At 44.5% G+C, this 14,835-nt stretch overlaps 1 pseudogene; it reads left to right on the forward strand.

The window, feature by feature from the left end:
• Window positions 1-11,082, forward strand: part of LOC118357872 (thioredoxin reductase 2, mitochondrial-like) — a 32,513-nt pseudogene extending 21,431 nt beyond the window's left edge.
• Window positions 11,083-14,835: the final 3,753 nt, after the last annotated feature.

The raw sequence follows: 14,835 nt of genomic DNA on the forward strand, positions 1-14,835 counted from the left end.
TGTGCCGGGTGGAGATTATAACAGAACATGGCCAAGATGTTCAAATGTTCATAAATGACCAGCATGGTCAAATAATAGTAAGGCAGAACAGTTGAAACTGGAGCAGCAGCATATTCTTACCCTGCCTATTCTCTTGCCCTGCCTACTCTTACCCTGCCTATTCTCTTGCCCTGCCTATTCTCTTGCCCTGCCTATTCTCTTGCCCTGCCTATTCTCTTGCCCTGCCTATTCTTGCCCTGCCTATACTTGCCCTGCCTATTCTTGCCCTGCCTACACTTGCTCCGCCTGGCCCTGCCTACTCTTGCCCTGCCTACTCTTGCCCTGCCTATTGCCCTGCCTACACTTACCCTGCCTACTCTTGCTCCGCCTGGCCCTGCCTATTCTTGCTCTCCCTATTCTTGCCCTGCCTATTCTTGCCCTGCCTACTCTTGCCCTGCCTACTCTTGCCCTGCCTACTCTTGCCCTGCCTACTCTTGCCCTGCCTACACTTGCCCTGCCTACTCTTGCCCTGCCTACACTTACCCTGCCTACACTTACCCTGCCTACACTTACCCTGCCTACTCTTGCTCCGCCTGGCCCTGCCTACTCTTGCCCTGCCTATTGCCCTGCCTACACTTACCCTGCCTACTCTTGCTCCGCCTGGCCCTGCCTATTCTTGCTCTGCCTGGCCCTGCCTATTCTTGCTCTGCCTATTCTTGCTCTGCCTACTCTTGCTCTGCCTACTCTTGCTCTGCCTACTCTTGCTCTGCCTACTCTTGCTCTGCCTACTCTTGCTCTGCCTACTCTTGCTCTGCCTACTCTTGCTCTGCCTACTCTTGCTCTGCCTACTCTTGCTCTGCCTACTCTTGCCCTGCCTACTCTTACCCTGCCTATTCATCAATCAATCAAATTTTATTTATATAGCCCTTCGTACATCAGCTGATATCTCAAAGTGCTGTACAGAATTCCAGCCTAAAACCCCAAACAGCAAGCAATGCAGGTGTAGAAGCACAGTGGCTAGGAAAAACTCCCTAGAAAGGCCAAAACCTAGGAAGAAACCTAGAGAGGAACCAGGCTATGTGGGGTGGCCAGTCCTCTTCTGGCTGTGCCGGGTGGAGATTATAACAGAACATGGCCAAGATGTTCAAATGTTCATAAATGACCAGCATGGTCAAATAATAGTAAGGCAGAACAGTTGAAACTGGAGCAGCAGCATATTCTTACCCTGCCTATTCTCTTGCCCTGCCTATTCTCTTGCCCTGCCTATTATCTTGCCCTGCTTATTATCTTGCCCTGCCTATTCTCTTGCCCTGCCTATACTTGCCCTGCCTATACTTGCCCTGCCTATTCTTGCCCTGCCTATTCTTGCCCTGCCTATTCTTGCCCTGCCTATTCTTGCCCTGCCTATTCTTGCCCTGCCTATTCTTGCCCTGCCTATTCTTGCCCTGCCTATACTTGCCCTGCCTATTCTTGCCCTGCCTATTCTTGCCCTGCCTATACTTGCCCTGCCTATACTTGCCCTGCCTATACTTGCCCTGCCTATACTTGCCCTGCCTATTTGCTTGTAAATATCCATTGCTATTTATTTTTCATTTATATGTGTTATGTTTTATGACTGTTGCAAAATGAATTGCCTCTCTGAGGACATTGTTTTCTGAGGCTGCAGGTCTGTCTACACATAAGTCACAGGCACAACTGTCCACTCTCTCTAAATAGCCGAAGGGCCTGTGTTAGGAAGGTGGACTCTGTGACTGTGTGACACAGCCTGCATACATTTAAGCGCATACAATATGCATGCATGTACACTGTCTATTTGTCTGCTTCCCTCTCTCTCTGTCCTGTCACTCATTAGCGTTCTCAGGGTTGTCCTGAGATGACCCCCACCGCCGTTAAGGCAGGGAAGCTCCTCCAGACCAGACCAATGAGCTCATGAACTACGACAACGTGAGTAGACATCCAACACGCACACAGTAAACACACACAGTACACACACCGTACACACACACATATACAGTACACACCCACACCATAGGCACACACCCACACACACCATAGGCACACACACACCGTAGGCACACACATTACACACACATACATAGTATATACACACCATAGACACACACACACAGTACACACACCACACACCCACCATAGACACAAACCACACACACGTGCACGTACAGTACACACACAAAGTACACACACCATACACACACAGTATACACACCATACACACACACACCATAGTCATACACATACATGCACACACACACACAGCACACACACAGCACACATGCACACACACCATAAACACACACACATGCACACACATGCACACACATGCACACACACTAAGTACACACAGACAGTACACCTGATCTGTACCTCTCCACAACTTTTTCCCTGGCCTGTTTGGAGAGCTCCTTGGTCTTCATGGCACCCCTTGCTTGGTGTTGTTGCAGACTCTGGGGCCTTTCAGAACAGGTGTGTGTGTATATATACTGAGATCATGTGACTGATCATGTGACACTTAGATTGCACACAGGTGGACTTTATTTAACTAATTATGTGACCTCTGAAGGTAATTGGTTGCACCAGATCTTATTTAGGGGCTTCATAGCAAAGGGGGTGAATACATATGCACACACCAATTTTTCTTTTCACTTTACCAATTTTTACTGTTTTGTGTATGTGCATTTCATGAAATCCAACTAAAAATCTATTTAAATTACAGGTTGTAATGCAACAAAATAGGAAACACACCAAGGGGAATGAATACTTTTGCAATGCACTGTACAGTACACGCTATAGACACACACATACAGTACACGCCATTTTTCCTTTTTCCCTAAACCTTAACTTTAATTGTAACCCTCACCTTAAACCCTAAGTCTAAAATAGCCCTTTTCCTTGTGGGGACCGGCAAAATGTCCCGAATTGTTTGAATGTTCCTTGTTTTATTATCCTTGTGAGGACTTCTGGTCCCCACAAGAATAGTAAAATCTAAAACACACACACATCCCAGAGGCACACACACACTACTCCTATGCTTTCCCCCATCTCTCCACAGCTTGTCCTAATGAGACCTTTTGAAGCGTTTGTTTTCAGTTTCTGTGGAGTGTGATTTTAATGCCTAGTTGTTTTCACTGGATTATGCAGCCTGGTCTGACTCATATGGTTTTAATGGTACACACTGCACGTCTGCACCCTTTTCCAAATGTTAATTCCAAAACTATTCATAATGACAGACATAATGCTTAAATGCCAATTGTTTGGGTTCTTCGTCTCGTTCTTTTTTTTTTGTGGTCTTTTGTAGCTTTGTTCTGTGACCACTTTGAATGTGTATTTATCAATCATGTATGTCATATAAAAATAGATGTTGGAAGATACAGTAGGCGACGTGACAGGTCTGCAGTATGGTTCTGCCTATCTATCCTGCTATAACTTTGTTTGTTGTATTTAGGGTTGCAAATGGTTGGAAACTTTTTGGAGATTTTCCATGGTAAGTTAAGCCCTGGAATTTGGGGGAATTTTGCTTAAATTAATCAGAAAAGTTAGCTTATAACAGTGAACCTTTTTTGGTGGGATACACAAGGCAATTCTAGGTCTTGTGGCATATTTTGGTTAAACTATCCCCAATTCAATGGAATTGCAACCCTCTGCATGCACAGTGCATTCTTCCATCACATGTGCAGTGAACTCTTCCATCACATTTACAGCTGATTTTCAAGATCTTGCACACTATTGAGATGCTATTGAGCCCACACTATTACACTATCTGAGCCAAGGACTACATGCTTTCTGGTAGGTTTTGATTACAATACTGGGTGGGGTGAATCTATTTTTATATGACATACATGATTGATAAATACACATTCAAAGTGTGTTTAAATCATTTCTATCTTAACCATTTCTGCTAGTTAGTTTTTGCTACCAGTTGTGTTCTAGCTTGCTTGAACCTGTTAAGGCATGTTAATTCACCTGTTTCCATACATGTTTCATTTTAAAACATGTATCTTACAAAGGAGTTGTTTAATCTAACTGCTTAACTATTTATCTGTACATGGAATTGTATTTATGAATTTTTAAAACTATTAATAAAAAAAATCTTTACAGGAAAATGCCACAGGCACTGTCAGATGTGTGGAGACATTTCACTGCAGCTAATGTAGAAGGAAAAGCTATGTACATTTGCAAATACTGTGCCAAATCGTATGTGAAGAATGCAGCAAAGATGCAGAATCATCTGGCCAAGTGCATAAAGTTCCCTCAGTGCTCACAAGCAACCTCTGACAAAAGTCCCTCTACTTCTATTCAAGGTGAATATTATGAATTCGACACCTTATCGACAGCAACAGCTCATGGTCCTCCTGGAATCAAAGTTTTTTTTTTGGAGGAACGTAGTCAGAGAAATGCTGATGAGTGTCTTGCTCGAGCTATGTATGCAACTGTTTCACCTCTGATGCTCACAGGCAATGTATATTGGAAGAGTTTTCTGAATGTTCTTCGCCCAGCATACACCCCTCCAACCTGACATGCTTTATCTTGTCATTTGCTTGATGAAAAGTTCAACAGAGTTCAAGTGAATGTAAAGCAAATCATAGAGAAAGCAGACTGTTGCAATCATCTCTGATGGGTGGTTGAATGTTCGTGAGCAAGGAATAATTAACTACATAATCTCCACCCCTCAACCAGTATTCTACAAGAGCACAGACACACCGGTCTCTACATTGCAGATGAGCTGAAGGTAGTCGTCAATGACCTTGGACCACAGAAGGTATTTGCACTGGTGACGGACCATGCTGCGAACATGAAGGCTGCTTGGTCTAAAGTGGAGGAGTCCTACCCTCACATTACACCCATTGGCAGTGCTGCTCATGCATTGAATTTGTAAGTCGCTCTGGATAAGAGCGTCTGCTAAATGACTTAAATGTAATGTAATGTAAATGATTGAATCTGCTCCTCAAGGACATCAATGGCACTGAAAACAATGGATACACTCTACAAGAGAGCAAGGAAATGGTTAGGTATGTGAGGGGTCATCAAGTTATAGCAGCAATCTACCTCACCAAGCAAAATGAGAAGAATAAGAGCACCACACTGAAGCTGCCCAGCGACACCCGTTAGGGTGGTGTTGTCATCATGTTGGACAGTCTCCTGGAGGTGAAGGAGTCTCTCCAAGAAATAGCCATATCACAGTGTGCCGATATGGACAGCCCCATTAAGAGGTCCATCCTGGATTATTTATTTTGGGAGAGAGTGGTAAGCAGCCTGAAACTCCTGAAACCTATAGCAGTAGCCATTGCACAGATTGAGAGAGACAATGCCATCCTGTCTGATGTTCAGACTCTGCTTGCAGATGTAAGAGAAGAAATCCATACTCCCCTGCCCACTTCATTGTTGCTCCAAGCAGAGGAAACTGCAGTTCTGAAATGCATCAAAAAGCGTGAAGACTTCTGCCTGAAGCCCATACACGCCACGGCGTACATGTTGGACCCCAAGTATGCTGGCAAGAGCATCCTGTCTGGTGCAGAGAACAACAAGGCCTATGGTGTCATCACTACCGTGTCTCGCCACCTTGGCCTGGATAAGGCAGTCTGGCAAAGTACACTTCCAAGCTTTGGGATCGCAATGCAATTTGGCAGTTGTGCCAACATATCTCATCAGCCACATGGTGGAAGGGACTTTGCGGATTTGAGTCTCTTTCCCCTGTTGACTCCCTCATCCTCCAAATCCCACCAACATCAGCTGCCTCAGAGCGCAACTGGTCCTTGTTTGGGAACACACACACCAAAGCACGCAACAGGCTGACCAATGCAAGCGTTGAAAAATTGGTGGCCGTCCGGGCCAATTTGAGGCTTTTTGAGCCTTCCAACGAGCCATCCTCAACAAGGTTGGAAAGTGACAGTGAAGATGAGGCCTCAGTCTGATGTTCAAGAGGTGGACATTGAGGAGGTCCAGGGAGAAGACATGGAAGCCTGAGAGGCAGGCAGTCTAGAAACTAAAGCTTTGGTTATAATTTTACAGATGTATGTTGAAAATGTTTTTGGGAGATGTGATGGATCATTGGGGATCATTCAATATCCCCATTTGTTGTTCAGTGAAATCATCCCATGTGAAGAGTCAACTCATTTAAAGTTCAATTTGTAACTAAATTGTTTGTTTTTTTCTATTGGAAGGATTTCATAATTTGCAATTGTCTACTTATGATAAGGTGAAAGGTTTATGTTTGTCTCCATATGATATGGTAAATATATCCAATACAAAAAACATCTACATTTTAAATGGTATTAATATTTATTTGCATATTTCCGTTAATTCCCATATATTCCCATTAATTCCCACGAAGTTTCCACCTCTGAATATTCCCACAAATGTGCAACCCTAGTTGTATCTCTGTCAGTGTCTGTCTGTCAGGCTGCCACCTCACTGGAGCACTGCTGTGTGGGGCTGTCTATCCTCATGGGACGTGATGTAACAAGACTTTGTGTGCTCTCTGATCGATTGTGTCTGTAGGTTGCCACCAAAGTGTTCACCCCTCTGGAGTATGGCTGTGTGGGCCTCTCAGAGGAGGAGGCTGAGAGCAGACATCCATCCATCCAGGACTACATCGAGGTATAGGAAACCTAATTCTAAACCACTAACATGGTTGCTGGTATTCTATCTTGGCCCATGTTTTGGGTTTTAAGAAGATTTGAGAAAATGATGGTTTGTTGGGGAAGCTTTCAGTTCTTACAGGATTGTGAATGCAGGTGTTCCTCTGTTTACTACTTTATACATGTATGCAAAGTCGTATGTGTTTCGCTCTGTGTGTGTGCAGTGTGCCAGCTGCTAACACCTGCACCCAGAGAGCCCCAGCTCGATGTAGAGTGATGCGTAGCTCCTGTGTGTGATTGACAGGTGAGCAGAGGGCCTGATTGAGGTGTGTATCAGGTGCTGACAGGCACTGTGTGATCTAAAGCACCGCAGCAGGAGAGGTGCACCATGGGTCCTGACAGCTGCCTGTGTGCATGGCCTGGCCTGCGACTTGTGTCGGCATGCACGCTGGCTCAATATAAAACACAGCATGAAACCAGGATTTCAAATGTACCTTTTTTTAAAGAAGCAAACAGTTTTGAAAGCAAAGTATTGTAATACCACGTTCTAATGAACGATCTATGATGTAGGGCCTACCTCCTAACACAAGCAAGTATTGTAAAATAATTTTATGGACACAAACTCTGGTTTTAATTCGGTACTTCAATTTTTGACAGTAATTTTGTTGTAACGTATGTCCAGGTGTACCATGCCTTCTACAAGCTTCTGGAGTTTACTGTGGAGTTTACTGTGGCTGAGAGATGCCAGCATTAAGGTCAGGACAGCTCTGAGTTGCGTTGCAAAATTCCTCTAACTTTCCCAAAATGTCCAGGGATTCCAAATGACCTGCTTATTCCCTCCTGTTTATAGGAATTTTCCACCAGGATTTCTGGAGATCTGGAAAATCTGTGAATCTTGGGAAAGTTATGTGAATGTTGATACCTTACCTTAGATCATCCATCTGGCACATACTGGGTAGTCTATAGTGTAGTTTAATAGCCTTATTTTTCCTCTGGACTGTAGCCTGGAGGTTTGGTGTAACGTTGTTTCTTTCCCTGCCTCAGGTGGTGTGTGAGCGGGATGGAGGCCAGACGATTCTGGGCCTGCACTTCACCAGTTCAAACGCTGGAGAGGTCACTCAGGGCTTCGCAATGGGCTTCCAGTAAGTCGACAACTCTGCTAGATGGACTTAGATAGGCACTCAGAATAGAGGATAGTGTTCTGTTGTGGCAAGTTTTTAAGAAACTGCTAAAGTGCTTTTTAAAACATATTGGGTCTAATGTAAATGACTTAAACTAACATATGTTGGATCTGTAGATTAATGATTAAGTTAATAATACATCTACACAAAATGAATGGACATTAGATGTCATGTAAGTTGTAGACAGTAAACAAATGTGACTATATAGGTGACAAGGTGAGCCTTATCATTACAGCAGCAGAGGGATACTAATAAGAGAAACTTAAAGATGGGAGAATGTGTGTTGCTCTCCGGACAGCTATATGAATGAGATGTCTGTCTGTCTTTCCAGGTGTGGAGCCACCCTCACTCACCTGACAGAGACCGTAGTGATCCACCCCACCTGTGCCGAGGAGCTAACCAAAGTGAACGTCAGCAAGCGCTCAGGGCTGGACGCCACGGTTACCGGCTGCTGAAGTTAAGCAACCCCTTCTCTCAACACACTTGAGCACACGGGAAGGAACCTCTTCATAGAGACATGGAAAAAGTGACAGTGCTCTCCTAAATTCTACATAACTGTCCATGTAATCCTATAGCTGCTCTCTCGATCAGCCTAAAATGTCTCTCAGTTCTACTGCGTTTCAGGGACAGTATTCATAGTCTCAGACAGAGTAGGACTGCTGATCTAGGATTAGTTTTTCCTTCTAGGTACTATTGAATATGATTATATGGACAGGGGGGGACCTGATTCAAGATCAGCACTCCTACTATGAGAGTCTTTATGAATACTAAGGCCCAGTTTCTCGTGCCTGATTGTGTCGTATCATTGCAGGGTCCTCCAGGTCATGGCTGTAATGCTATATGCAGCGAAAGCCAGATTTGTGTCAGGTTTGACTTGTGGCCTCATTAACCAGGCAATGGTTATCCAATTTAGCCCCATAATGTAAGTACTCTCCTCTACTCCCTCTCTGAAAGCCATAAGGAGTTCTAGATCCAGGTTAGTGAAACGTCCAGCCACAAGCATCGTCCTTTAAATAAACAGGCTCATAAATCAGGATTAGGGCCCATTCCAGTTTGTTGAAACAGGACTGTATAAGAGAGAGAGAAAGCTGTGCAACTAATGTTTCTGAAATATATTCTGCAAATATTGTTGTTTCTCCGCCTGCGCTTCCTGTCCATTAGTCTTGAGTGATACATGCGTTGCCTGGGCGACACTGATTGATGTTCTCATGGCCGTCGCCGCTGTGACACCACCCCGTTTCCCATGGACACACACAAACAGTCGGCAGGCGGACTGTCAGTCAGAGAGGTGTTGCGCTGGGCCCAGCCGGGGCCTGGCCAGTGCTGCTGCGCCTCTCCAGCACTCTGCCCCTCTCCCCTCCCCTCACCCCACTCAACTCCAATGCACAAAGGAATACGGTGGGACTGCAATAACAGCCTCTGTCAGTCTGTGTGTGGGGATACCTTGGCCAGCAGTCTCTGGCAACCCATCCCTCCCTCTATGGGAGTGATGGAGACTGAGGGAACTGCCTGGGCCGGGCCACAGTAGTGGAGGTACCTAACACTACCTAATGGTGGCGGTATTGCCCTTTTTTCTTCCTTGCCGGTCAAGAAGTGATAGGTTAGTGAAGTCTGTGTATGAAGAATAAGCCCTCATGCATTCAAGGTCCACATTTTAATCCTCTAATCCATATTTAAGATATCTGTAATTGAATAAATGTGGAGGCCGTGGAGACTCTTGTTGTGCCAACTGGTAACATTGTGTATTTATACAGTTCAGCTCAGAATCATCACCCTACCCTCTGAGAAGGCCATTTTGTTTATTTCTCTTAAATTACATTATACTGTTTTTTTAATAGTCACATACATTCTGTCGTACTATTCAAGTCTTCAAACAATGTCAAGTACGTCTTTTTACATGAGTCCACTCTTCACCCAATCACCCTTTCCTTAAAGCTTTAAGCACCAGCTGTCAGAGCAGCTCACAGATCACTGCACCTGTACATAGCCCATCTGTAAACAGCCCATCTATCTACCTACCTCATCCCCATACTGTATTTATTTATTTATCTTGCTCCTTTGCACCCCAGTATCTCTACTTGCACATTCATCTTCTGCACATCTACCATTACAGTGTTTAATTGCTATATTGTAATTACTTCGCCACCATTTATTGCCTTAACTCCCTTATCTTACCTCATTTGCACTCACAGTATATAGACTTTTTGTTTTCTTTGTTCTACTGTATTATTGACTGTATGTTTGTTTTATTCCATGTGTAACTCTGTTTTGTTGTATTGTGTCGAATTACTATGCTTTATCTTGGCCAGGTCGCAGTTGTAAATGAGAACTTGTTCTCAACTAGCCTACCTGGTTAAATAAAGGTGAAATAAATAAATAACCACTGGAAGCATAGAACTATGCAGTGCTGGACAAGTTATGCAGTTGAATTGAGTGGAGCAGAGTAGGGAGTGGTGGAGGTGAGGGGTCTAAGAGGAAGGAACTGGGCTGGTTTATTTATGTTTGAAGTCTAATCTGCCTGGCCTGATTAATGATCCTGACGAGGGGAGTGACAGCACACAGCACGGGCGATGGAGGGAGAGATGGACCTGGGGTTGAGAGCGAGGGATGCAGCCAGGACATGGGGAGAGGTAGAGGTAGAGGTTATGGAGAAAGTGTAGAAGGAGGGGGGGATTCCTGTGTGCTCTGTTCAGGGACGGGGTGCTGACTGAGGGACCCTGAACCCCCGCTCGGCAGCAACAGCTTGACTCTATCACCCACAGAACAGCACAAAGTTAGCCCACATGCTCTTAGCTGCAAGGCTGGGGACATGCAAAACACTGACTAACTGTTGTATTTGCCATGGATAGATAAATAAGTTAATGTCTCTGCTTAATGAGGCACTCGGTCTAGAGACTAGGCTGCCTCTGAGCCCAAGGCTACATACAGATAATAATGTATTGTCTGTTTACGTTATTTTCTTATTTCTGACTACTGCTTTTTCTGTGTAAACGTACTATTTTTTTTTAAGTCAATCATATTTGTGGCTGAATTGTTTGGAATGTCTTTATTCGTTGTTGTTGATATACAGACAGTGCCTTGGGTCTTGAATTGGACAACCGCGTCAGCCTTGCAGAACGTAATGCTAAGTTGCTCACTGGGGTCAGGGTTAAACTTTCAAGTCGCCAGCTAATGATGACTTGCACTAAAACCCACAACTGGGGAGGGCATGTCTGATGACACCTGGCGACCAACTTTAGTTACTGTAAATAGAGTAGCCTAATTTACAATGAAGCTCCGTACTGCATTATTTATGTGTAAAGGAAGGAATAAAATATGAGATTGCACTGATGACTCCCATTAAAATAATGATGTCCTCTGTGTGTGCATGGGTGCCTTTGTCTGTGCCTGCGTCCGCATGTGTGAGTGCGTGTATTTTGTCTGGGAGTTGGTCTCGCTGGTTGTTAGGTCAGTTCCTTGTCGGAGGCTGTGCAGTGAGTAGCACGTAGGGGTGGTCACACTGACCTCTCCCCAGCTCTGCTGACAGGCTCCTCTGCTATGCAGCCCTGTCACTCAACCCTCTGCATCAACAATGGCACAAATTCCGCTGTTTGTTTGGTTAAGGACAGGGCTCTCACAAACCCAGAAACTCCTTAGGATCCCTAAACAGCTTCACCCCTGAACTGAGGCCTGTGTCAATCTGGAATCTGCCCTCAGACCACTAGCGATTAAAGTTAATTGAGTGGTTCAAGAATAGTGATATTGAACCCATTTTGCAACAGCAAAAGGATTTGTGTTTTTATTTCCCTCAAATGGAGCAAACAGATTAAATCTAGCTTCGAAACACACTTAGCATAACATGTCAAGGTGCCGCTCAGGGGTGTTTTCTGTCTTAATCTCACCTATTGAAAGTTTACAGTCTTGACTGTGAGTCAACATTCACTGGGCCATTGTGACTTTAGTCACTGAGCCCTTACAGCCAGCACAGGGAGAGCAGACACACGCAAAGGGTACAGAGCCCCACGGCCGGGGAGGCAGACATATCTGCCTTGTGTAAACATTCACGCAAATGCTGGAAACAGAAAAGGCTAAACCAGACAAGGATTATCCCACATAAATTAATTGGGCCTGATTTATGTCCGAGCTGTAGTGCTGCCAGTGTCTCCCTCAGCTGTCTGACAGTCTAAAATGCCTGGAGGGCTCAGTGATGGAGAGTGGTACCAGGAAGACTTAGAGAAGAAGTAGAAGGAGCCTCTAATACTCATGGGTAGTCAAGCTGAGCAACTCAAACCGGTCTGTAGCATTCTGCACTGTGCGGTCTGGTCTCCCAAGTTTGAGACCATTTAGCTTTAAGACTCCTAGAAGGAATTGTGGTAAGCTTAACGGTGACTGAAACAACAACTTGAACATGGGTGATGAACAATGACTTGTATGGGTATGGTGATGAACTAGAATGGAGCGCTTGCAATGTAACGAATGTCTATTCAAATCAAATTTTATTTGTCATATTCACATGGTTAGCAGATGTTAATGTGAGTGTAGCGAAATGCTTGTGCTTCTAGTTCTGACAATGCAGTAATAACCAACAAGTAATCTAACTAACAATTCCAAAACTACTGTCTTATACACAGTGTAAGGGGATAAAGAATATGTACATAAAGATATATGAATGAGTGATGGTACAGAGCAGCATAGGCAAGATACAGTAGATGGTATCGAGTACAGTATATACATATGAGATGAGTATGTAAACAAAGTGGCATAGTTACTGTGGGTCTAGGGTGTCAGGTAGGGTGGAGGTGATATGGTCCTTGACTAGTCTCTCAAAGCACTTCATGATGACGGAAGTGAGTGCTACGGGGCGGTAGTCGTTTAGCTCAGTTACCTTAGCTTTCTTGGGAACAGGAACAATGGTGGCCATCTTGAAGCATGTGGGAACAGCAGACTGGTATAGGGATTGATTGAATATGTCCGTAAACACACCGGCCAGCTGGTCTGCGCATGCTCTGAGGGCGCGGCTGGGGATGCCGTCTGGGCCTGCAGCCTTGCGAGGGTTAACACGTTTAAATGTTTTACTCACCTCGGCTGCAGTGAAGGAGAGTCTGCATGTTTTCGTTGCAGGCCGTGTCAGTGGCACTGTATTGTCCTCAAAGCGGGCAAAAAGTTATTTAGTCTGCCTGGGAGCAAGACATCCTGGTCCGTGACTGGGCTGGTTTTCTTCTTGTAGTCCGTGATTGACTGTAGACCCTGCCACATACCTCTTGTGTCTGAGCCGTTGAATTGAGATTCTACTTTGTCTCTATACTGACGCTTAGCTTGTTTGATAGCCTTGCGGAGGGAATAGCTGCACTGTTTGTATTCGGTCATGTTACCAGTCACCTTGCCCTGATTAAAAGCAGTGGTTCGCGCTTTCAGTTTCACGCGAATGCTGCCATCAATCCACGGTTTCTGGTTAGGGAATGTTTTAATCGTTGCTATGGGAACGACATCTTCAACGCACGTTCTAATGAACTCGCACACCGAATCAGCGTATTCGTCAATGTTGTTATCTGACGCAATACGAAACATATCCCAGTCCACGTGATGGAAGCAAAGAGCTGTCAAAGGACACCAGAAACAAAATTGTAGACCTGCACCAGGTTGGGAAGACTGAATCTGCAATAGGTAAGCAGCTTGGTTTGAAGAAATCAACTGTGGGAGCAATTATTAGGAAATGGAAGACATACAAGATCACTGATAATCTCCCTCGATCTGGGGCTCCACGCAAGATCTCACCCCGTGGGGTCAAAATGATCACAAGAATGGTGAGCAAAAATCCCAGAACCACACGGTGGGACCTAGTGAATGACCTGCAGAGAGCTGGGACCAAAGTAACAAAGCCTACCATCAGTAACACACTACGCCGCCAGGGACTCAAATCCTGCAGTGCCAGACGTGTCCCCCTGCTTAAGCCAGTACATGTTCAGACCCGGCTGAAGTTTGCTAGAGAGCATTTGGATGATCCAGAAGAAGATTGGCAGAATGTCATATGGTCAGATGAAACCAAAATATAACTTTTTGGTAAAAACTCAACTCGTCGTGTTTGGAGGACAAAGAATGCTGAGTTGCATCCAAAGAACACCATACCTACTGTGAAGCATGGGGGTGGAAACATCATGCTTTGGGACTGTTTTCTGCAAAGGGACCAGGAAGACTGATCCGTGTAAAGGAAAGAATGAATGGGGCCATGTATCGTAAGATTTTGAGTGAAAACCTCCTTCCATCAGCAAGGGCATTGAAGATTAAACGTGGGTGGGTCTTTCAGCATGACAATGATCCCAAACACACCGCCTGAGCAACGAAGGAGTGGCTTCGTATGAAGCATTTCAAGGTCTCGGAGTGGCCTAGCCAGTCTCCAGATCTCAACCCCATAGAAAATCTTTGGAAGGAGTTGAAAGTCCGTGTTGCCCAGCAACAGCCCCAAAACATCACTGCTCTAGAGGAGGAATGGGAGGAATGCATGGAGGAATGGGCCAAAATACCAGCAACAGTGTGTGAAAACCTTGTGAAGATTTACAGAAAACGTTTGACCTCTGTCATTGCCAACAAAGGTTATATAACAAAGTATTGAGAAACTTTTTTTAATGACCAAATACTTATTTTCCACCATAATTTGCAAATAAATTCATAAAAAATCCTACAATGTGATCTTCTGGATTTTCTTTCTCATTTTGTCTGTCATAGTTGAAGTGTACCTATGATGAAAATTACAGGCCTCTCATCTTTTTAAGTGGGAGAACTTGCACAATTGGTGGCTGACTAAATACTTTTTTGCCCCACTGTATATACTGTACCAGTCAAAAGTTTGAACACACCTACTCATTCAAGGGTTCTTCTTCATTGTTGCTATTTGTTACATTGTTGAATTATAGTGAAGACATCAAAACTATGAAATAACACATGGAATCATGTAGTAACTAAAACAGTGTTAACAAATCAAAATATTTTATATTTGAGATTCTTCAAAGCCTTGATTTGATGACAGCTTGGCACACACTTGACATTCTCAACCAGCTTCATGAGGTAGTCACCTGGAATGCATTTTATTTAACAGGTGTGTC

The sequence above is a fragment of the Oncorhynchus keta genome, chromosome 25 (genome assembly GCF_023373465.1).
Source record: "Oncorhynchus keta strain PuntledgeMale-10-30-2019 chromosome 25, Oket_V2, whole genome shotgun sequence".
NCBI lineage: Eukaryota > Metazoa > Chordata > Actinopteri > Salmoniformes > Salmonidae > Oncorhynchus > Oncorhynchus keta.